General features: G+C 47.4%; 1 long non-coding RNA gene across 2 annotated transcripts in view; it reads left to right on the forward strand.

Moving 5' to 3' along the window:
* Nucleotides 1-23295, forward strand: part of LOC105670963 (uncharacterized) — a 143099-nt gene that overhangs the window by 110250 nt on the left and 9554 nt on the right. Inside the window, exon 5 of one of the 2 annotated variants that reach the window (XR_001100527.2) lies at nucleotides 232-1236. The exons of the other annotated variant lie outside the window; for it this stretch is intronic. This is a non-coding gene — a long non-coding RNA (uncharacterized lncRNA). Of the gene's footprint in view, nucleotides 1-231; nucleotides 1237-23295 lie in introns of those variants that run through there. 2 annotated transcript variants of the gene reach the window in all.

The following is a 23295-nucleotide window of genomic DNA, read 5'->3' on the forward strand; positions in this document are numbered from 1 at the left end:
TAAATTACACTTCAATATACGCGCGTATGTTAGGCCTCTCATTCGATCCCTCGCAGTTTGTCTCAGATACTTTGCATTTCGCGGCCGGGGACAAATAGCGTCGGTGCGTGTGCATGAATATAATGAAATCGTATAGAGACGGACGCGTGTTTGTACGAACGCACCAACACGCATACGCGGTCGCGAGGCGACGACGACGATATTATAATAATGAAGCATGTCATTTCTCAGAGTGTCAACTGCACTGAATCGAAGGATGGGTGGGCATGTCCAGGGAAGAGCGATGCCGCGTCTAACATCCCCGAGGGTGTCGTGAAGCCCGGAATGGGGGGACGCCCGGGGTAGCTTCATCAACGGATATTAAAGGATTTGCATGAAGTATTATTATCGTTATTGCCAGCATACCCCGGCGACGAGCGAAGAGTGTGGATGTCGAGTTAAGCGATAATTTTATTCGACACTCGTTCGGCTCAAACACGTTGTCAGTTTCGTTGCCGACGACGAGAGTGCGATTCCGTGTTAATTAAACGCGGCTGCAAGAGAGGAGCCGCTTGATTGATAGAATATTCTCATTGGTCGTCAGATGGATTTATTTGTGTTCCCCATCTGGGCGACATACTTACACGGGACTGTAAGCGAAACTAGAAACGACGATTTCCTGTCTGCGCGCTGTGATCGGTTTTGCGCGAGCGGTGTTTACGCGAGCAGCTTATTTATATAATGGCGCGTTTAAAGGTACTAAAAATTATCGATTTCCTTGCGAAACGACAACGCGGGTTTTCTTAGCCGACCCCTCGCAGCCACCGCTGTGTAATTAAACTTTAGAAACGTAATTTCGCGCGAGCTTTTGGCCGGTGTAAGCGGCATTTTTACCAGATTTTAATACGAACGCCTCAATAAGCGAGTCGGATGAATGACATTAAATTATATGGTGTGCTGTAAGGCGCTCGAACGAGGGGGGACTTGGCGCGAATAGCAAGCCGCATCTGTGGCCCCGCAGAGGGTGTAACTGTTATAACGGGGCGAGGGCGAGTCCGACTTGCGCTGACTTGTGCCCGCTTCCACTTCCTATCCCTATATATTCCCTTTACTCTACTTGGCGCTAACTTTATTGCGTGGCAATTTGCTTATTAACTTGCAGTTAGTCTCGGCTGCGCGTCGATTAATTAATAGGCGCCGAGTCGCCAGATGGGAGACACGCCCAGAATCCACCTTCCGCGCCGAGCCAGCGAGATTTGTACGCGTTATCCTTAAATACTCGCCACCCCACTTGCGACCCCTGCCAGATTGTCGAACTTTATCCAGTTCGCCGCGCTGCCATTAAGACCGAGTCCGTCAAATGGGATAACATTGCGCCGGGATAACTTTGCATTAGAATGAAAACGATTTTATAATTACTTAATGTCTAAGAAAATAATCAGCAAGGTAACGAAAAGAGTACTGCAAGCACGGGCGCGTATTATTTTAATTCGAGATAAATAAATTTAAATAGGAGAGGCAAAAAAATGCGTCAACGGAATTTTCGGGGTGTCGAAGCGACGCGTTTAGTACCCCTGAAGATCGTGAAAAAGATTGAGATGGATAGCAGTTTTTTTGTTGACACTTTGAAGAAAAGAAAGGAATAGTACAGTTGTCGGAGTTGCCGTATTTTCCATCATTATGCCCCTCTCGAGCTTACTTAACACTAGTCGTATAACCCGCGCCAGGCAATATACCCTATCTCCCTTGTCTTCACCTGTGCTTAGCCAACCACCGATAGATGTACACACGCCTAAGCGGCCGACACTGTGGCATTGCGTAAACGTAACGCGTTGACGACGTACGTTGGCGGGTGCAAACATTTGTGCAGCTTCCTTAGCCGCCGCACGGTAAACCTGAACCGAGATTTCGCTCGTTGATGCTGTACACACATATACGTACACGAGAGGGTGCCGTAACGAGCTTTGATGCTACCATTTGGCGAACGGTTGATTGATCCACTTGGCTCATTTGCTGTCTGTAGTGCCGTGTAAGAGACTTGTAAGAGTCAAGATCAATTATACCGCAAGTAGGTACTTTGAGCTTGGATTTTTGAATAATAATAAGAAGAAAATTACTTTAAGTGATAATTATTTGTTTATACTTAACGTTAATTATTAAATTAATAATTAAATGATCTATTGTAATAAAAAGTCATGAAAAAAAGAATATGAAAGGGATAAAATTTTCTTTATAAAAGACGAGAGAAATTAGATAATTTTATTGCATGTAGTATATAACTATTAAAAGTACTTAGCCAACTATACACTGATGCAATCTGGCTTTTAAGCAATATTCAAGTTTTAAGATTATAATAATTTATTGCTGATCAACGTAGCGGATGACAGGCTTTCATTCCGTGCAAAGCCACCTTTAACACCGACTCTCTCTCTCTCTCTCCTCGTAGCCTCCTACAAATAGCACGGACGTTGGTGGCCGCATACAGTCGCAGGTGTGTGCGGCTGCACGCGTGTGTCCGTGCGCGCGGTGATATACAGCACGCGAGCAGCCAGCAGCGCGAAGAGCCAAGCAGAGAAATCATATTGACCCGGAGCCATATACGCGCCTCGGCCGACGGGTACGAATCAATAAAGATTTCCCATCGCGAGCCTCGAGTCGGACGGGGGAATATTTCAAACATCCGCCGCCGCCGAGACCCTTCTCCGGTTACCCCACCCACTCTCGATCACCACCCTTCTTAGTCCTTGCATCATACATCTCCTTTCCTCGTCTCTCATCGCTCCCCTCTCCCCCTACCGCTTATTCGCACTTTTATTATCTCGGTACGAGAAACATTTTTTATCGACTGCCCCGGCGCGGGTCTCTCGGACACGAACTGTAAACTTTTCCTCCCTTTTACCCTACAAGAGGCTCTCCTTTTTCCATCTTCCTCCTCCTCCTCCGTCGCAACCGCTCTCTATTCGCGTCCCTTTTTCCCTCGCCCGTGCACACTTTCTACGTCGTTTTCCCCGATATGTCGCGCGGGCATGAATACGTAAACCCCGGTTTGGGTTCATGAAAAGTGAGAGACACGGGCGGAAGGTTTCTATTCGAGTATCGAGGTAGGAAATGTCTCAACGCGCAACGAGTGACGTAATTGATTAAACTTGAAAGAAGCTGATGAAATATCTCTGGACCAATTATATTTGAGGAAATGAGATTTAACCGAAATACGATCATTTAAAAATTAATTCCCTTACTTCAATATCGTAGGAAAGACGATGTTATTACTAAGTAATTGGATAATATTTGAGAAAGAAAAATTGACATATTATTACGGAATGATATTTCTTTATCGCGATTATTCTTTGACGCGGGTCGCGAGAATAAAAATACTTTTATTGTGAGTGTCGACAATTTACTTATATCTTATCTGTATTATCTCCGGTTGCCAATTTATCCGCGTCGATATTTTCACCGTAATTTTCCTACTTACAGTCGTTTAACTGACATACGTTTAATAACATAATTAAATCACTTCACTTATGATCACGGTGGAATAAAAATTAATTATCCGACACGTATTTTTGACGACGCTCTCGGCAATAATACACAGAAATATCACGCCGGTATCGCAAAATAGAATTACGATACCAGAAATGGAGTCGGCGAGAATTAATTGGATAGTCGATCGTTTTGCACTCGTATTCTGCAAAGTGACGGATTAATCGGAGACACGTGATACGTGACAGACCAGGAAAACGAAGAATATACATGAGACGGATACGAATATATGTATAATAATGTCGTATTACAAATATGTTTGATTGCAAATATATATTATCACGGACAGAATCAATTTATAAGTAACCTTATAAATCATTCTTTGCTAAAATTTTTAGATATATATCAACGTATATAAAAATATTTAAAAATAGTCGACCGCAAATCTAGAAAAAAAAAACAAAATTAATTATTCACGCAAATCGCATCCTCTCTTTAAAATAACGTTCAACAATTTTGCCAACAACGCGAATAATTTACAAACTGACGGGCGACGATGTTCGTCATCCGGTAATTGAATGCTCTCCGTGTGTCGCGCGAGGGTGACTCGTTCCTCCGGATTAACGTTCCGCAAGCCTCGCCCGAGAGTGGCTCGATAGCGCGAGTTAAAGGATGATGGTGAACCTAAGCCAAGAGGAGGGGATGCCCAAGGGATGCTCGAGACATTTGTCAACGAGACGACGCGCGGTGAGTGGAGCGGATCTCCACTCGTACCACGGACCGTACGTGTATCCCGCCGAGACCGCCGCGGAGAGAAGGAGATGACCTTTCTCTCTCTCTCCTCCCCCCCTCTCTCTCTCTCTCTCTTTCTCGCTGTCTCGCTCCGGTCAGGCAATATTAGACCGCATACGTCTTCGGCGTCTGATCAAAGCAGTGACCTCTTGAACATTTTTCTTTGCTCGCGGATGATCTTTATGTCCGTACGTGGAGTAATGCGCGTGACGAGGACGCACAATCGCCAAGATCACGTTCGCCAAGATTGATCTTTGTTTCCTACGAAACGCGCCACCTCAATTCTCTCTCAATATTACAAAGAACAGACGGCTCGGTGCTCGCTGAACTATCAGAATATTCTTATCCTTATCTCTCCGGTGAAATGCGAAGCGCTCGAGCGCCATCGCGTACGTATGCGCAAATGCCCACGACGGCGGGCGGAGTGAGTTATCACCACGTCGGTGCTCTGCAACTGTGATTGTAGGTTAACAACGTTACAACTCGTACATTAATTAACTGGCTCGGCCACTGTGTTTGCGTTTGTAGACCCGTTTAGGCGGGATGACGGACCGCGGGCCAATATTATTACGAAGACAAACGGACCGACGTTATCTACCATCGGGGGCTTTCCGACCCACCCCCCGCTGTCTCCGTCGCCCTCCGGTAGCCCGCAGTCTCGAGGGTATATTCATCGGGACGAGAATAGACGAGCGACTCGGAGTCGCGAACTTATAGACGGACGAACAGACTTTTTTTCGCGCACATCGGCGACGAGCCCGGCGATTACCTAAATCGTCTTATAAAACTTATCGAAATCTAATAATCGTTATCGCTAGAATGAACTCGTGTGATATTCGCGAATAGCATATCGTAACGCTCTCCGCGCAGACCGCAGCAGCTATTGACGTCAAATTAGCGCTGACAGTCGATATCGGAGAACCGTTTAAAGATATAAGTTTCCAGTTGTATATCGCCTTGTCGCGACACGGTCATAAATTCTTCGTCGTAAATAAGGCGGTGACCAGTTCCCCGGGGTTGGAAGCTTCTCGCCGTAAAGTACTTCGCGTTGCGTATAGAATGGCGCGATTTCGAATTCTCCCCTTGTCTCATATCGAATAGGCTATGAGGTACGATCGCGAGAGAAATGTGAGGTGAATAGCGGTACGTAGAGACGGGGAAAGAGAGAGAGAGAGAGAGAGAGAGAGAGAGAGAGAGGGAAAGAGAGCCCGAGATCGGGTAAAGGGAACCACGAAGTGAGTCGTAGGATACGCGGATAACAGCGCTCGCTCGGTTACGGTGGGGGTGTGTCCAGGACAAGGAACGGGCGGGTTCGAAATCGCACTGCTGAGCTGGCTGACTCGCATCGTTCGCCAACATTGTTCCCCTTTATTTGATTACAGGGCATTCGTATACACGATTCCGCAGCGTGGATTCTTCTTTCCGTACCATTGATCCGTATTACACGCCTGCCACCAGCCGCGGTGCGAGCCTCTGTTCGGCCGTCCAGTCGTTCGTGAAAAAGCGCGCACGCGTTATTTCGCGCGACCCCTGCGCGACGAACTCGCGGAAAATCGCTGAAAATGCGCTCATGCTAATTAAGCTGCCAATTCATTAATGTCCGCGGTGGACAGCCGGATCTTTGCAACCAGGTGATTCAACTAATTAGGTCTACATTATGATAATTTTCACCGCTTCCCCGATATCTCTCCCTATTTGCCAACATCCCGTTCGCCGTTGTAAGGCTACAAGGAGGACAGCATATCCTTTCGTTTTATATAAATGGAGCATTGTAAGCATGCCCCACAGGAGCGAGCAGGATTTCGCACGGCTAACAGATGAGGCATTAGGCACCGTAATGGCTCCATTTCCCTCGTGGGGCAGCGCGAAAGAAGGGCCAGGGCCAAAATATTTCTACAAATCATTACTTTTAATTTGCTCGTCCCTTTTATCAAGACAAATGTGCGCGGCAAACTCGGCAGCCCGTGCACACAAAAGTGCGCGCGCGCGCGCGCGCACTCCGAACTCTTCCACATATTCTACTGCCGTGTACAAGCACGCATACAGGCGCGTGTGCGAATTTCGAAGGCAGCGCGCGCGAGACCGCTTAAGTCGGAGCGCGCGAGCGCGGGCTACCCAATGTATATACGTACGTCCGCGTGTGCAACGACAATGCTCGCGATCGGTACATCGGGAAGCGGGACCGGGGCCGTGACCGGGGCCAGCTGGCTTCGCCGCGGGGCGCCGCCGACACCGGCAGGCCAACCGGCAACCGTCACTAACATCGCCGTCGAGAGTATCGCGGCCATCGGCGAGGCCGCGTCAGAACCCCCGGAGTAGTGCGCGGTGGTAGGTCGACATAACCGTGAGACGACGACTCGGTGGGAGCTCCGCGAGGGAGAAAGACGGAGAGAGAGGAGGCAGCAACAATAATTTTTCATAGGCAGAAAAGAAAAGGGAGGATGCCATTCATTAGCCCCGGCTCGGTTGGTTCGCACGTTGTTGGTGCTGCTGCCTGTGACACCTCAATAACCGACCAACCAGGCCTGCCGCACCGCCGACGGTGGCGATGGTACGCAACCGGGTATACGTGTCTACATGGACGTCCTATACACGGCTATCCCGCGCGCCGTATCCCCGTATATAACAGATATATCTCCGCGCCGGCCATTGTGCTCCTATACTGATATTTCTGTTATTGCTGGATTAAATGCGCCACCATGCACCCCGCCGTGCATTATTTTGCAGCGCGACGCGCTATTGCGCCTTCTTTCTCTTTCCCTCTCTTTCTCCCTATTTTTTCTCTCTCTTTTATAAGCTGTCCTCCTTTTCACATCGTAAAACCAGCCGCTGATCGTTTTTCTTCTGATCGATTTGGTGATATTTGTTAAGCGGACAATTAAAGTATAATCGATAGTTAAATGCACGATTTTATTTTTTCTAAGCAAAAATTTTGTAAAGTTTATTTTCCGGGATTCTCGCAGATTATTACTTTTTTTTATCTTCGCTGTTGATAAAATTAAAATCAACACCTGCCTTCCGCGGAAATAAGTTCTATTTTACAGTACCAAGGCGAAATCATGAGAGCGCAAGGCGCGTTAGGGCGAAAGCTGGCGAGCTCTCACCGTCTATTAACGTCGCCCCCGACGATGGGGGTTTCTCGCTCGGTCGAGCGTGCAGATACAAACGTTTGTTTTGCAAAACATCTTGGTCGCGGGAGCGACGGTGCGGCACGAACCGCAAGCGAAAGAGAGAGAGAGAGAGAGAGAGAGAGTTCGGGTCCGCGGTATAAGGGAGGCGAAAGGGAGTAGTAGGTGAGAGGGGCGCCCGCAGGGAGGGGCTGAAGAACCGGGGTAACCAAACAGGGTATAAGTCACGGACACCCCGTGGTGTACCATCCGGTAACTCGACACCGTCGTTTGTACTCTGGTGTGGTAGGAGTGCCTGGCAGCGGCAGCACGGCCGTACAAGAACACACGTATGAATACGTACGACAATGGCAAGTTCTACACAGAGAGTATAGTGTTTGGGCCGGCGGGACTCCGCGCCCTCCCATCAGATAGATCTGCCCGGTGCCGGTGTGACATTAGATACCATTTAAGGATTAATATAGCCATAAATAAGACTGACTCTCTCCGTGCTTCCGTCTCTTACTGCCCACACTGTGCCGGGGTCCGCGTGACGAGCGGCACAATGAACACTCAGCCACCACCGACGAATCCGCTCTCCGATTTGTCTGACTCGTGAAAAAACTTCTCCCGCGACACCAGACGTTGCCTTGCGAATTGTCTTTTTTGAATCCTTTATTCGATTAAAATAAATTAATTTTTTATCTATATATTTCGCGCAACATTTGTCGGGTCTTCTTTTTATTTGTCCGCAAAAAATGAAACTTTTTATATCACATCTTCTATTCGACGCTGCAAAAATCAACCGAGGCAGTTGTTGTTTTACGTAGTATAATACTCAGGGATTGTCGAAACTGCTGCGAGATGCCGTTCAACACGTCGCAATAATATAATATAAGAAAAGGCGGTTCGCAAGAGGCAAGGGAGCATAAAACACAGCTGCCGCGATGCAATCAACACCTATATACCGGCATGTAAGGAGGCGAAAAGCATCCTCTACCCCTCTCTCGTCGGCTCTCCCTCTGTAACGTTCGGTTATATATTCCTAGAAGCGAATAATTTCATTCATACAAACGCGGCGCCAAACACGCTCTGTATGCCCCGGGTGGCACGACTGCTATTGTTACTACCGAATAACTACCAGCCTGGTACACCCTTCTCGCGCGAGCTCGCTATATTTGCGACTCCATTTCGCAGTTACGTCGGCGTAGAGGGCCGAAGAAATTTCAACAGGCGCATTGTCCAAATCCAGCCTTCACCGCGAAGATGGAGAAATGCGCGCGTCGCGCGTGAAACGAACATGCGAAGGACGAAAAACAATATCGACAACGGAAAGCGACAGCGCGTTTTATCGATGATAATTTATGAAAAGTTTCCGGAAAGGCTTTAGGTAGGGAATATTTGTACCGAACGTGCTGCGACAGCGTTTCTTAGTTTCTTAATTTTTTTCGTCCCCTTCTTTTCTTCTCAGACTTTCCCGTCGTCGTCGTGGGAGGATAGATATACCCCCAGCAGGGTTTATACCCGCGGCTTTCCTTCTTCTTTGGCCGGGTGGGCGGTGGCAGCCATAAGCAAAACACTTGTCGCCGGCAGTCACGACTGCGCGAGTTCTAATTTCATTGCAGAAAGTTGTCGCTTGAATAATTAAAACACGTTGGAAACACGCGAGTTTTTCCGCCTGATTTGCATAAGAAGCGAACGAACGCGACGGCAATGGCGACGGCGACGACGGCGACGACGGCGACGACGACGACGACTCAACGAGGCTCTTATATACGCAGGTATATACAAAGGCATGTACGGTATTTATGTATTTCTACGTTTCTGCTCTCTCACGGGGGACGGCGCGAAATTAACTGGTTCTCAAGCTATGCGCCATTCAAATTGCACGAATCAACCTCGCGCCTCCCCATCTGCGCGCATCGTACTTTCGCGACGTAAAGAGAGATATTCTTGAACACAGTCATTATACTTTATGATACAATTTAAGATGAGCGATAGAACCATCGGAATTGACGCATCGGAATACTGTTCAATTAATTATATTACGCCACGCTGGTTAATTATTTATTATGCAAAGAGGAATAATGTGTACGGCTCCTATTGAATTAATGCCAATTAATTTTCATCTACTTACACGGCGCAGAAGAATAAGAGCAATCGAATTCTCTATGAAAACGATTAGCGTCAGTATTGAGTGGGAGAGGGGGGGGGGGGGCCGCGGGGAATGAAAGAGACATAGGGCCCACCGGAGAAGCAATCACATCCAGTAGCGGCGGTATCAGCCATCTCAGGCATAAATATGTAGCGCACGAACGCATTAGCCGGCCGCATATATATCGTGCGAGCTCGCAGAAGCACGTAGGCCGAGCTGCGACGCGCGCGCGTATCGTATACGTGTGCCTACGTGCATCGACGCGGTGCAGCATACTGTGCGAGCGTTATGTGTGCGAGCGCGGGGGGGCATAGGTGTGTTGTTGGTCGGCCAGGAGATAGCCGAAATAATCCCCGGTGATGGATTACCGCGCCTAAGCGCTAAGTGGAATGAATATAAAATTAAATTGTGTTTATTGTCGAGAGTAATTGGCCATCTGTGACTGGTTCGGGACTGGCCGCCCCTCCCCCCCATTCTCGCCCCCTCCGCCCCGTACCGGATTTCTCCCTCGGTCTCTCTAGATTTTTCTCCCGTCTCTCTGTTTATATCCGCCTTCGTTTCGCCCGCGCGCGAATGCTAATTCATTGAAATCGGAATTGCTGGTCGAATAGATGGCGAACGTGGCGGTTACGATTGTGGAAAAACGCGCCATTTAAGAGCCGGTACTGTTATCACGTTGTTGAGTAATTAATTAGTTGCGAATCTTTTTGAAAGCAATTATTGGCAGCGTCGAATATATTAAAAGAAAGTCAGTTGAAAGATACAAAATTTCTTAATTATATTTTACTCTATTCTATTGCATTACGTTAGCGATAATTGATTAAATTTGCGTGTAATCAGTAAAATAATCTCCAATTAGATAAATTAGTCATCTCATATAATGGCGCGCATTTAACAAATTGCGGGAAACGCCTGATAGCGGAAAAGGGCACGAATAATGGCAATAAATTAACGACGCGAGGGCATTGTGGCTGTGACAAAGAGCAGTTGGCAGTAAAACAGATCAGATACAAACGCGCCTGAATTCACTACCGGTCGCGCAGGATTGGCCATGTGTAGGCCGCAGCATAAACGAATTCTTATCCAAGTTAATTATACTCCGACGAGATATCGCACTATAGCGGAACTAGATGAGTCAAAGACCATTAAAACGTTGCGACAGACATTAGATGACCGTGTATAACGACCGCTTAGGACATTGTCCAGGTGTATTTAACGACGGTACACACAGAATCGCGGCATTAATTCGTCTGATTATGCAACGTAGTGTAATGGTGAAAATAATTTACCATAAATAAATATAATTCACGAGTTAATATTTATAAGCGTACTTTTATAATCGGATACTGTACCTTTTCGTATGCATTTAATTAATTAAGCAAATTATGCGACGTACGCGATAAAAATCAACATACTGTTTCATTACAGAAACAAAAAATCTGCGAGTGATCCGCATAATTTGCATATCAATCGCATATATATCTTAAATGGCCGGATATAGCGCGGGTCAGTGATATTTCCGTACATCCGCTTGCGCAACTGTTTACAACATTATACCAAATAATCCGAGCGTCTTCGGCAAGAAATATACGTCTTTTATCGCGTTCGCGCGCATGCAATTATTTCTCACGCCGGGCGTCATCGGCGCGCGGTGAAAGCCAACGCTGTCAACGACAAAATCGGCGCGATCGCAACGCGCGCGCTTGCAGCCATCGGTTAATTGCATTCGCTCATTGTTTCGTGAGAGCGACTGCGGCTGTTAAACGGACGCTCGTAAGTACCTTCCGTGGCACGCTTGTTAGGCCGTCGACGACCGGCGATATAAGGCAAGACTTCGATCATTGTGCATCGACATGAAACACGCTCGTGAACACGCAATCGGCGGACTACCGGCAGACAATCTCTCGCGGCGTATTGCGAAATAGTATTTTATTTTTCTCTTCTCCCCTCTACGTATCGCTTACTCATTTCTTTCGCCGAACTCGCCCACGCGAAATCCGAGAGAAATACGCCGGTCGTTGCGCGAGCGTGACGAATGACCCTGATAATAATGCTTATATACTAATTCGAGCGCGAACGCACAGCCATAACCGTAAATCGCCGTCTCTCTCCCTTTCTTTCTGTCCTCGCGTGCTCTGCTGGTCAATTATAAAAATACCAAGCCGGCGGAGATGCGTGGAAATGTGTCGACGGCGAAGCCAGAAACTGTTCCCGTTGTCGTTGTCGTCGTCGTTGACTTCGTTGTACATAAATTCTAATAAATTCTAGCGACGCTGCCGGCGCGTAATTACGTGCGAAGGAATACCTTCGTTATACCGCCTGACAAGTCTCGTCTTCTTTCTTATTCCTCGCTTTTGATGCGAACGTCGTTCTCTCTCTCTCTCTCTCTCTCTCTTACTCGACTGCTCTCGATCACATCTATTTTCGTGGATATTATCTCGACACCCGGAGACTTCCGGTTATTATTAACTACGAGTACGTCGGAGTACGTCGAAATACTGGTTTTGAAATCCGATGAGCTATGCTGACTAATCGTGGCTCGAGTTAGCGCCAGTTAGCGATTATGATATATCGTTCGTAGTAGATGCACATTCGATCTCTCGCGTGCGTCTTTCCGGTGCGAGGATTCATCGGAAACCCGCCCGATTCCCGGTCGAACAAGATAGTTTAGCCACAGCAACGTCGCTAACAGCTTTTTAAGTAAGTAATAATCTGTAGGGCAAACCCCCGAAAATACAGAGGTGAACACACTTGGACGGGCGATACGAAGGCGGTTAAGCCGGCGGTCTCGTATAGCCGCCAATCAACCTCATTAAAGACCACGAAACGCATTAGCTTATCGCTGCGTGGCGGCCCGGGTGCTTACTTTGCCAGTAGCCACCCGATATATTAAAAATCTCCGCTCCGTGTTGTCCCTTCGGTTACATTCGCTTTCGTGCGCGCGTAGATTCGGCTTTTTGACATTATCGCGATTTAAACGTATTTGCTACTTTTAAATCACTTTATCTTTTTTCTTTAATTCGGTAGATTCTACAATCTTGAAATAATTTCAGCTGTTATCATTGTCTTAGAAATGCTAATTTCGAACGTTTTTTTCACGATATTTTATTTAAATTTTTGTATACAAAAATCAGTCACATTAGTTGCGCCTGAAAAGGAGTGAATCAACGGCGCAGCCTCGACACGACTGATCCCGATTCGAACGCTAACAAGATTGTCAACGACAGCTTTCGATGTTCTCCCGGCTTTTCGTGACATCCGATTGATTTCCGCGCAGTTCTTTATTAGGACGCGCAAAGCCGACGGCTTTCTTAATTGCCGTCCACCGGGAACGAGTGCACCGCCGATGACGATAATTAGAGACGAGACGCGCTTTCGCTTCGCTAATAGTATCATAAAAGTTACGCATTATTATTGTATACAATAAAGAAACGAAAATATTTCGTTGGTTGATAAAAATAATGACTTAACGTTTGTTAAGTATGCGAATAAATTCAGTTACTGAACCAATTAACGCGCTAATTAGCACATAAGAAAAAGAACGGCTAGAGAGATTGTGATTAGTTCTAAAATAATAATCGTCCATGCTGCAATCTTGATGTAGAGGAAGCACGATGTAATACAAATTGGATAATGCGGCGCGGATTGTTTCGCATAAACGCTAATCATGCTAGATGAAATCCGGTCGATTCAACGTGGCGAGTAAACGGTAGATGCTTTTAGAGCTCGCAATAATGAGCCGCGAGGTCGTATAATCAACGGGCCATGTCCAGGCTGATGAGTCTATCCGCGACGCTTCGTGCCCGACTGCGGGCTAACTGCTGAGACACGCTCGTATACGTTTACGCGCATACACGCGCGATAAACCCGGATTCCAAGTCCGCCGCGAGTGTATCTACGCGCGCTGACCACCGCCGACGTGGCCGCTAGTCGGGGCCCATTAATATCCATTTTCCATTCGAATGGAAAAGGAGCAAAAGGCTGAAAGCGAGTCATCATTTATCTCGTCCTTGCGCCCGTCCCGCATTAATACCAATTGTGTTTCACACGGCGATCCTGCCTGACACGCTGATACTCCACTGCGAATCACTAGACTCGTCCTCCGCAGCGATTTTGCATGTCCGCAAGCAGCATTTTCTCGATAAATATTAATAATGATTTGTCGCGCGTGATTTTCGACGGAGGCTTGTAATCAGCGGCGGCGTCTTTTCGCACATAAAAGAGCGATGTAACACACAAAGAGAGTTAGAAATTTCGAAACGGAATCTCATAAATATATTTTAAATAAATTCGCATAAAAATGGAAAAGATCTTTATCTGATATACGGTATGCCGTAAAGCCGCTGTTTGCGTAATAAACGTAAATTATTCGCGCATTTCGTTGTTACGGTTACACCGTCGGGCGTGATATACATCGCGGCCATTTGCGAAACGGCGAGACATACATTTTTGTAATAAAATGCGCGCGGTGCAACAATAGGTCTATTCATCGCCCTGGATAATGTCTCCTTAGAAGCACAATTAATTTGCAAGTTCACCATATTTACGCAAAGTGGATGCTTTATAAAATTCTTACCGGAGTCGAGTCCTCATCTTAAAAAGCTTAGAGAAGAGGTTTTTTCCATCTGCGGGCACCGGACTCCGGTAGTGCCCGTCAACAGACCCCACGGGATATCTATTGCTCCAGCTTGCGGTCACTTCCGTTTCGCTAGGAGCTGACCATCTAACGCCATAACGTCTCTCACGTCTCATCCCACGTCACACCGTCGTCGTATCCCTGCGGTTTCGCATCGAGCTTCCACCACGTACAGGCCTCATCCCCGATGATTAACGGCACCCGGGAGAACGTCGGTCGTCTATTATCTTCTGGTTGCTAGTACGTTTATACCTACTTGCTGCTACTAGTAGCGCCGTGGTATATCAGCGGTGGGGCAAAAACGAGCGAAGACGAAGCCCCGAACAATGAAAAATGCTTCGCCGAAGAAATCGCGCGTGTTTCACGAGATCAACATTATGTTCGGACAACGGCGCTGCTGCGTTACCAACAGCGGCCGCGTTAATAGAATGTTGCATTATTACGCGAATAATGCAACATAATGGAAACATAAAAGCCTGCTAGCGCGCTCTAATTAATTAATAATACATATTTTCTTTCTACAACGGAGCAGCTTTTAGATTTTTATTTTGATGCGTTATTCATTAAAAAAAAAATTTTTTTTTTTTTTCTAGTTTCGTTCTTTTGAGAGAAATTCAACTTTGTAAAAATTAACCGCGACTCATACATTACATTTTGGCAGTGGAGTGGGAAACAGATGTACGAGAGGAAATCTTAGGCAGATTGTTTTGCCTCTGAGGCATCTTTGCTGCAATAGCTAAATCCATGAACACTCGTGGTATCGACTTCGACAGCTAACTTCTCCCCGGGGTGCAAGTAGGGCTCAAGTTAAACACATGTTGCGCATTACTAGAGGATATTGGGAGTCGAGTGTACGACATTGGTTGTTTGTCTTTGGGAATATGCGATACTATTTCCGTTGTTTGCAGGATAGCGTTTTCATTGAACGTTGTCCCCCCCGGTTTCCGTTGATCGGAGACAACATGATTAAGTATTTTACCGCGTGCCGGAATACGGAGCTTGCGATATCGTGGCACTCGCCACGCACGAGAAGAGTGCAAATTAGAAATATGAAATACCTGTGTGTGTGTGTGTTTATACAGCGCTTCTCGTAGCACAAAGTGCAAATGCGTTTTGCGGACCGGCGGTTTACACCTGCGACACGTACACGCGCGTATCGTACATATGGTTAAAGTAAAAGGGCGTGAAATTAAATATCAGATGTTGACAAATTGCAAGGAGGCGTCGCAGCAACGGATATTAATGACGCGCGGGTAGAAAAAGCGCGTAACCCACACCCGCCGCCCTCTCTCCTTCTTCGGCTTACAGCTGCGGATGAAGAGAAACGATGCGGTCGTCAACCCCTTCCTGAAAGTCAACTTATTCGCTCGTGTCGAGAGTATACAGGAGGAATTCCCGGAACTCTTGCTATCAACTAGGTCCCGGGTGAATATCAATAACGGCGATGCGAAGAGAATGGCCCGCGGAGCAACGGCGGAGGTACACAGATGCAACATGTATTCGCGGAGTATCCTTATAGCAAATACGGCCGTGTTATGGCTATTGACGTGTTTCGCGAATATTGCACGTTTTGGCTACTTTATTTATCCTCGCGAAACGTTCAGTTGCTATTTTCGCGCTAGTCTTAGAAGCAATAAGGCGTAGCCGCCATTGGAAGGCGATCGTGTACGTACAGCGAAAATAGCCGGCTCGTCGGAGAAGCCGGACGCGTTCGCCCGACGAATTCCTGCCTCCGTTTGGGGTGGTCCCGCCTCCGGATCTCAGGGTCACGTAGTCGATACCGCGCGGAGTACTTAGGCGTACTACACGCCACGCGCTTGTCGCGGCCATCAGAAGGGAATTTTGCGCGTGAAGGGGGGAGGGGGGAGGGGGGAGGGGGAGAGGTCGAGGAGGAACGAGAAAAAGGCCGGTGGCGGCGGCGACGAAGGGGGCGAGAACGCGCTCCTCGCCGAGGAACGGCGAAGATGGAGGTCGAAAGAAGTCTCCATCAATAACGCACGTCCGCGCCTTGAGACGTGGAAGACCGCAAGATTAATCACCCTTCTTCTCTCGCTTTCTTGCCTACGTTTATATCCGTACGCACGACAATCGGGAGGAGCTCTCTCTTCGAAGCGCGCCTTTCTCTCTCTCTCTCTCTCTCTCTTTCTCTTTCTCTTCGGAGTGCCTCTCTTCAAACGAACGTAGCCGCGACTCATGAGACTTATCGTCTCTTTGTTATCTCTCTCTTTCTCTCTCGTGTCGTGTCGTACCTACAACTTCGTGCATCTTTCCTCGCTCCGTCTGCCGCTCCGCATTCTTACTCGAGCGTGTAATGGCCCCGGCTAAGGCGATACCGTGTTTTCGGAACAAGAGAGCCATTCGAATCGCGCGAATTTGTCCTCTTTTTTTTTTTTTTTCTCCGTGCCGAAAGATCGAAATCCCCGCGTACGTTCATTATTATTAGCTAACGACGTGAATTTTAATCGCAGACTTTAATGACTTTTTTTTAAATTAAGTTTGCGCGATGGAATATCCATTCGAAGCAAAACATAACTGATAAGAATAATATTTCCTCGCAACGCAGCGACAGATTCCGTGGCCGTTCCGCGACGACTCGCAAAGTGATTCTCTTCATCGCAAAAGTCGAGATTGCTCTCGCCGCCTTACGATCTTCGTTCCGTCTAGAAGCGGATGCACCGAACCGCTCCAGCGACGTCGGTTTCCCGAACCGCCGGACGATCAAACGGAATCATTGAGTCGTGCTAAGGTTCGACGATATTCTCCTTGAAATTTATGGCGCGTCCGCGCACGATCGTCGTCGAAAGCGTTCGCCGTTTCTACCGCGCGCTGCGCGGGTCAGGTTGGGTTGGGCTGTACGTAAATACACCCTTCTTTTCCACGGCGGTATCCTCGGCGGTACGAGGAGGAAAGTAAATTTATCGACGCACCGGGTACTGATAGAGATGCTCATGAATAGATCCGCGCTTTTCGGGGGTTGGTTATATAGGAACGACGTGGGATATCCGGGTGAGGTTGATGCTCGCAGAGGCGGGGAACGGACGAAGGAGGACTACTAGGTCTGCGGTGGTCGACGTGCTAGAGCGCGTCGGGAGACGACGGGCGCCGAAGAGGAGAGGACCGTGCGGGTACGGTGGAAGGATGGTTTGGCACGGCCATGAATATTTCGCCAGCGCACTTATTTATGCAATACTTTGCGCTGGCAGCTTTACGGCGGCTCCCTCTCTCAACCGCCGCCCGCCGCTATACCGCCGCCCGGACTACCCCGCGCGCCCAGATAAATACGGTCGGCGGTCTGTATACGTCCGATAATATATTACGTTTGAGCGTTTTCGAGCTGTTTAGAGGGAATCTACGGTGCCGAACGACGGTGCCAGCGGCAAAGAGAGGAGACAGGAGGCGGAAGCATTTAGCTCCGGGCAGGCAGCCGCCGCCGCCGCCGCTGCCGCTGCCACCCCCGCCCCTCTTCCGCGTCATCCTCGTTCTCGCCCCTGCCGCCCACCCTCCCGAAACTCGCCTCCACCTATTTCTACGCTACACCTATCACGACCACCACCTACCCTACCTACCCTGCCACCCCCTCGTGCAATAGTTTCCGAATAAATCCCCGATTCTCGAACGCGCTGTGCTGCTTTCCTGCTCGGATTTACCCGCCCCCCTATCTACCTACAAGCCTGCACCCGCGCGCGGAATGCCCAGGCGTAGGGTAGATCGAGTTCTCCGGTCTCCCTCTTGGCCTCTCTCTTTATCTGCCATTTACATTATCCCCCTTTCTCTCTTTCCGTACGACTAGCGATCGACTGTCCTTCCCCCCGCGTTCTCTCCCGCTCTCTCTTTCTCTTTCTGTCTCGCCGGAGGAAGAGGCGGGTGTACGAGGCAGTCGATGGAGAGAAGGCCCATAGGAGGGTAGAGGAAGGTTACCTCGGCGGCCATTACTCCAGCTACAAACAACCCCTCCGCGAAGCGAGGAGGGCCTTTTGTTGCGGCAATTGGCTAAACGGTCCGCCGAAACAAACGATCCCGCCGGAGATATATACCTAAGATCTCTTCCGATTTTCTATACGCGGTATACACGAAAGTGCTCCAAGCGCGTCTCCAAGGTGCTATGCTGCAAATTTAAAATCGAACAAACTGCACTTTCAATGCATCTACATATTATTGGCTGTAACATACAAATACGTCACGCGATACAAATATGTCGCATAATTGAGGTGAAATTGGACGCGCGATATTAACGCGATATTAACGACACTCGTCGGGAAATCGCCGAGATGATCGCTATTTCCACCGGTCGTCTCTCGCACAGCTTTCACAGCGAGGGGTTTGCGAGGGCGAAAACGCCGATGCGATGTGTGCGGGCGGGCGGGGGAGGGAGAGAGGTGTGTGCCGCGCGCCGCGCGCGCCGTTGTGATTGACAGGAGGCAATATGGCTGTGCGAAGGCTCCCTTTTGCTCTTTGTCGGTCGCGTTACGCAAGCTGTTGCACCCGCATCTGCGCATTCATGCAAAGTCAAACCGTCCGCCCGTCCACTCTCGTCCATCCGTCCGCACGTCCGTCCGTACGTCTCTCGTCTCCGATAATCGCTCTCTCGCACGGTGCACCGGGGCTGCTGCATTTTTTCGTCCGCCCGGCGCGGCAGAGCGGCAGAGTATCGATTCCCCGGGGTACAAGCCGGCTTCAAAGGTATATCGGCCGGCCGGAATACTTCTGAGCCCGGCTTGATATTGAAATACTACCGAACACTATCGAAACACCATCGACTGCTATGGAAATAACGATAAACGGAAAGGGACAGGTCCTGCGGGGGCGCAATAAAAAAAATTGCGCTGCCCCGTTTTCACGGGGTGGCGCAAGTAAAATAGACCAGCGATCGGTTGGATGCAAAGCGTTTCTATTTTTACCAAGTGTGAAACTTTACTCGCGCGATACGCCAGACGCACTCTGCCGCCATCCATCGTGAGGCTCGACTTTATTTGATTTTTTAAAGGAAGACACGGGTGCATTATGAATACATTTCGATATCTCAATAAATGTCGGAAAAGTATGTGTATCCCGATTGTCAGGGATAATCATTTATTTTTCCTATTCGTTCTACTTTGTATTTCTTTCTCGCTGTTATTGCGAGATAGCTGGAAGTGAAATCGTAGTTCGTGCTTCGAAATTATAATGATAGATCATTTTGATATACGAGGATTCGGGTAGAAGTTTACCTCTCCACGCGCGATCGCATATTCGCCAGAATATCTTCCGGTGATGAAATCACGCCGACCGGACATGCAACGGCCGTTATTCTTGGCAGCGCATCGAGAGCGGATCTCGCAGATGTGCGACTTGCGAGAGAAGACTGATTCACTCTCCTTTTCGCCGCGTCCATGCAGATGCGGATGTTTTCATTTTTCGAATTACGGATTTCGGAGTGACGGGGAATGTGAGCGAACGAGGGGGAAAAAATGAGAGAACGTAAGAAAGAGAGGAAAGTATTGCAAGTTGTACGAAATGACGAGGATAAGAAAGAAAGGTTGTTGAGGTTCAATCCACTGACGAAGAAACGGACTTTAGAATTATTCTGAAAAGAAGGCAGAGCCGGCTGATTGACATCTCTATGGAGCCGCCATAAAGGTATACTAAAGTGGAATGAGCACAAGAGGACCGCGTCCTCGTAACTCGCGAATAAATGCGATTTGAGGAGAACGAAGGGAGGCAGGAGGAATAGAGAGATCTATTCACAAGGTCGACCGAGTTCCAACGATCGCGCAGGGAAATATTCACAGTGAGAAAATGCCACCCACACCGCTGTCACCATCACCCCGCTTCGATGAATGGAGACGTTTCTTAGAATGGCGCGATGGCATGCGACAGAATTTCCGGATTTTCTCCGTACAGGTTTAACTGTGGTATAATTTCTTCCGACGCATCATTATCAGAAAAAAATCCGCGATCGACATCACGTACGCAAGTTAATACCGTATTAATATTGATACATTTAAAAAAAATAACATATATGCATTACAATATTATTTATTCAAAAAGATATTTATTAATATTAGTATACTAATATTAATTTTGCTGGTATTCAATTAATTTGATTTATCATTATACATAATTATTAATTAATTATATATAATATATGTTACATATCAACTTTAATCATTATACAATATTAATCTTGGAATATCCGCTGAAATAGTTAGCCTAATCACTTCCGCTATTTAATCTCAGTAATACGTTGAAAGAAGAGATCAGCCAAATCATCACAATGGTTCTGAAACAGCTTACAAAATATCCTTTTCTCCCGCGATTGACCGCCCGTGGCTGAAGCCTCGTTAACTCTCAGGCGAGAACGTAGGATTAATTAATTGTGCGATGCTACGCGTAGTCTGTTGGAGAGCGGTAGGTGGTAATGAATGAAGGCGTTACAGGTATCCCGGACACGCTTGTAATCGTTAAACGGTAATCGCCGCGGGCCGTTCGTTGCGGAACGAAATAAGACGTCACGAGAGCAGGTGGTCCTCTCTACACTCTCCCGCACGTAACGCATACACGCGTGCGCGTACAAACGTACGTATCCCACCGTCTTTCGTGCAGTTCACGTCGTGACGTTTCACTTTTCTCAGTCGTTGGACCCATTATTATATGTACTCCGCTGCATCCTCTTCCTACTGCTCGGCCCCGTTTCTCTCTGTCTCCCCCCCCCCTCCCCCTCCTCTCTCCCTCCTCTATCTTTTCTCTCTTCTTTCTTTCGTCCACAAATGAAAATGTTTGGCCAGATCTCCGGGCGCGCACAATCGCAGACTCCGACACAAATATTTTCTGTGAGCGCTGAATCGCGCGCTATTACGATGGGCTCCCATAAATCATGGCGCTCAGGGTGGTCAGGTTCCACGGCCGGTTCCAAGCACACTCGGGGAGTCCCTATCACGTTGCAAAATGCGTCTTTTGAGAATATTAACTTTGTTAAATACGTACATTGTCAGCGTTTGTGTCGTAAATGATAACTCATTCGACTATTTAATTAGTAAAAAAAAAAAAAAAAAAAAAAAAATAGTAAAATATCGATAATTATTTCTGATGAATAAAAATGAAACAATCCGGCATTTATAATACAAATTGAAAGATGTAAAGAATATGTTTTGCATCGCGATCTTCATAGATGGGATTATACGTCGATCTTTGATCGTCATAGTAACGACGACGGTCGTTTCCGGCGGAACGATCGCGGGAACAATTTAACTTTACGAGAACGACACGGGTTGAATTGTACCGAGAACATCTTACAGAACCGCGAGCGGGATCCGATGGAAGCGGGCGCCCAAAATGGTCATTCTCGAAGAAGCTTTTCGCGAACCTTTTAAGAGCTCGGGCGGTTTAAACGTAAATTTTGGTTTAAACATATGAAGATTAACTCGCCGCCTCTAGTTAAGAGTATAAAAAACGATTTTTTTTATATTGCAAATGTTTCTCTCGAATATATCATAAATTCTCGGGCCGATTATTTTCGATGCTATCGCAAATCTCGATTGAGATAAAAATGTCGTTGCATCACAGGAGCAGGCTGTGAAAAATGTTTCGTTGAAAGAGAGATTTTTTTTTTTCCATTCCATCGAGGCGTCAACAAAGAAAAATTCAATTCTTTCTTACACATATAATTCAATCTGCTTCCTCGACATCATGGGAGAATCTCGCAGCAGAAGGAGTCATCATCGTTCTCCGGCCTCCCGCTCGGAAACGTTTACGCCGTGTCCTGTACATCGACAAAAGATCTCATTGTGGTGACGGTCACAACAGATCGTCCCCCGCTGTCACATTGCATTCAGTTTCGTCACGAAGCTGGTAGGGAAAGGTGGCTTTTACGGGCAATTATTTCTTCCCACTGCGACGCGGTGGTATCATGATTCGCGTCTGTAAAGCAATGACTTTGCCACAAACGCGATATAAAGGAATGCACTCGTGCTGAGAACATCACTGTTACCTGCTCGCTCGCTCGTCGTGATTTTGGAAATGGGGGATGGGATTTTATAACCACGCGTTCTCAATAGTAAACGAAGTAAGAAACTTTACAACATCGATACAATGTTGCAATAATCTTGAAAAATGAGACATAAATGCATATACGCATTATATTTATTTTAAAATATATATTTAAAATATAACTATACATATTTGTCATCTAATTCTTTTTTTTTTTTTTTTTTTTTACACAATTTTTCGCACAATGTATTGTTTTTCATAGTAATTTATTTATTGCATGCAAGGGCGTTATACGTTCGTTTTATCTGTGTTGAGATCGCTTCCGCTGTTGATCTCAATGTGCGTGCTTTCTTTCCGCCTGACTCTGATGCAGCATCGTGCGTAACGAAAAGCCAGTGGACTGTTCGTACGCGCGTATAGGACCAGCCATCTGTCAAAAAGTCAAAATACACGAAGGGTCTGCTATTGTGCTGTGGATCCTGCGGGATTGCTACTTAGCGTTTTCGTATACACCCAGTGTCGTCTATTATGAGTCCCGACGTAGCTCGCCTGTTTTGTAGAACATCTGTATCCTGTGATATCCTACTGATTTCTATGTCCCGATGCCCTTCATCTCGCGATGTTAGCAAGAGGGAGAAGGGAGGAAAATGGGAGCTCTCGGGTGCGGAACCGGCGTGCCGGGATCGCTTATATCGGGTTAGCTGGGTACGATTTGCGCGCGTCAATATACCACGGCACAATGGCACGAGATGCGTTACGAACTCGGCGTGGATGTGCCGGGAAAGTCGGGCGTACGGGAATTGCATTGTGCCGCGACAAATCGTGGCCCGTCGTCACACGCACTTCCACTCGTACATCAGCGTAAACCCGATTTTACGGCGACAATTTCACGCGTGTTCCCTGCGAATAGCAGTTACGTTGCAGAGCCGAAAATGTCGCACGTCACAAATGAAGTGGAGTTTGTATTTCGATGAAGATGTAACGAAAATTGATGGCGAGTAGCCGTTTCGTATCAACAGGATTCTTATCTCGAATTCGTCATTCTAAATTTACGAGGGACGTTATAAATATATACGAAGCTACAAAAATATACAACGTAGCGCTCTTACGGCGATCGCTGTCCGAGGGCTCGTTCGGGCTGTCTTTTTAATCGAAGTTGATCTTCGAACAGATACTCC

This window comes from Linepithema humile, chromosome 1, assembly GCF_040581485.1.
Source record: "Linepithema humile isolate Giens D197 chromosome 1, Lhum_UNIL_v1.0, whole genome shotgun sequence".
NCBI classification, from domain to species: domain Eukaryota; kingdom Metazoa; phylum Arthropoda; class Insecta; order Hymenoptera; family Formicidae; genus Linepithema; species Linepithema humile.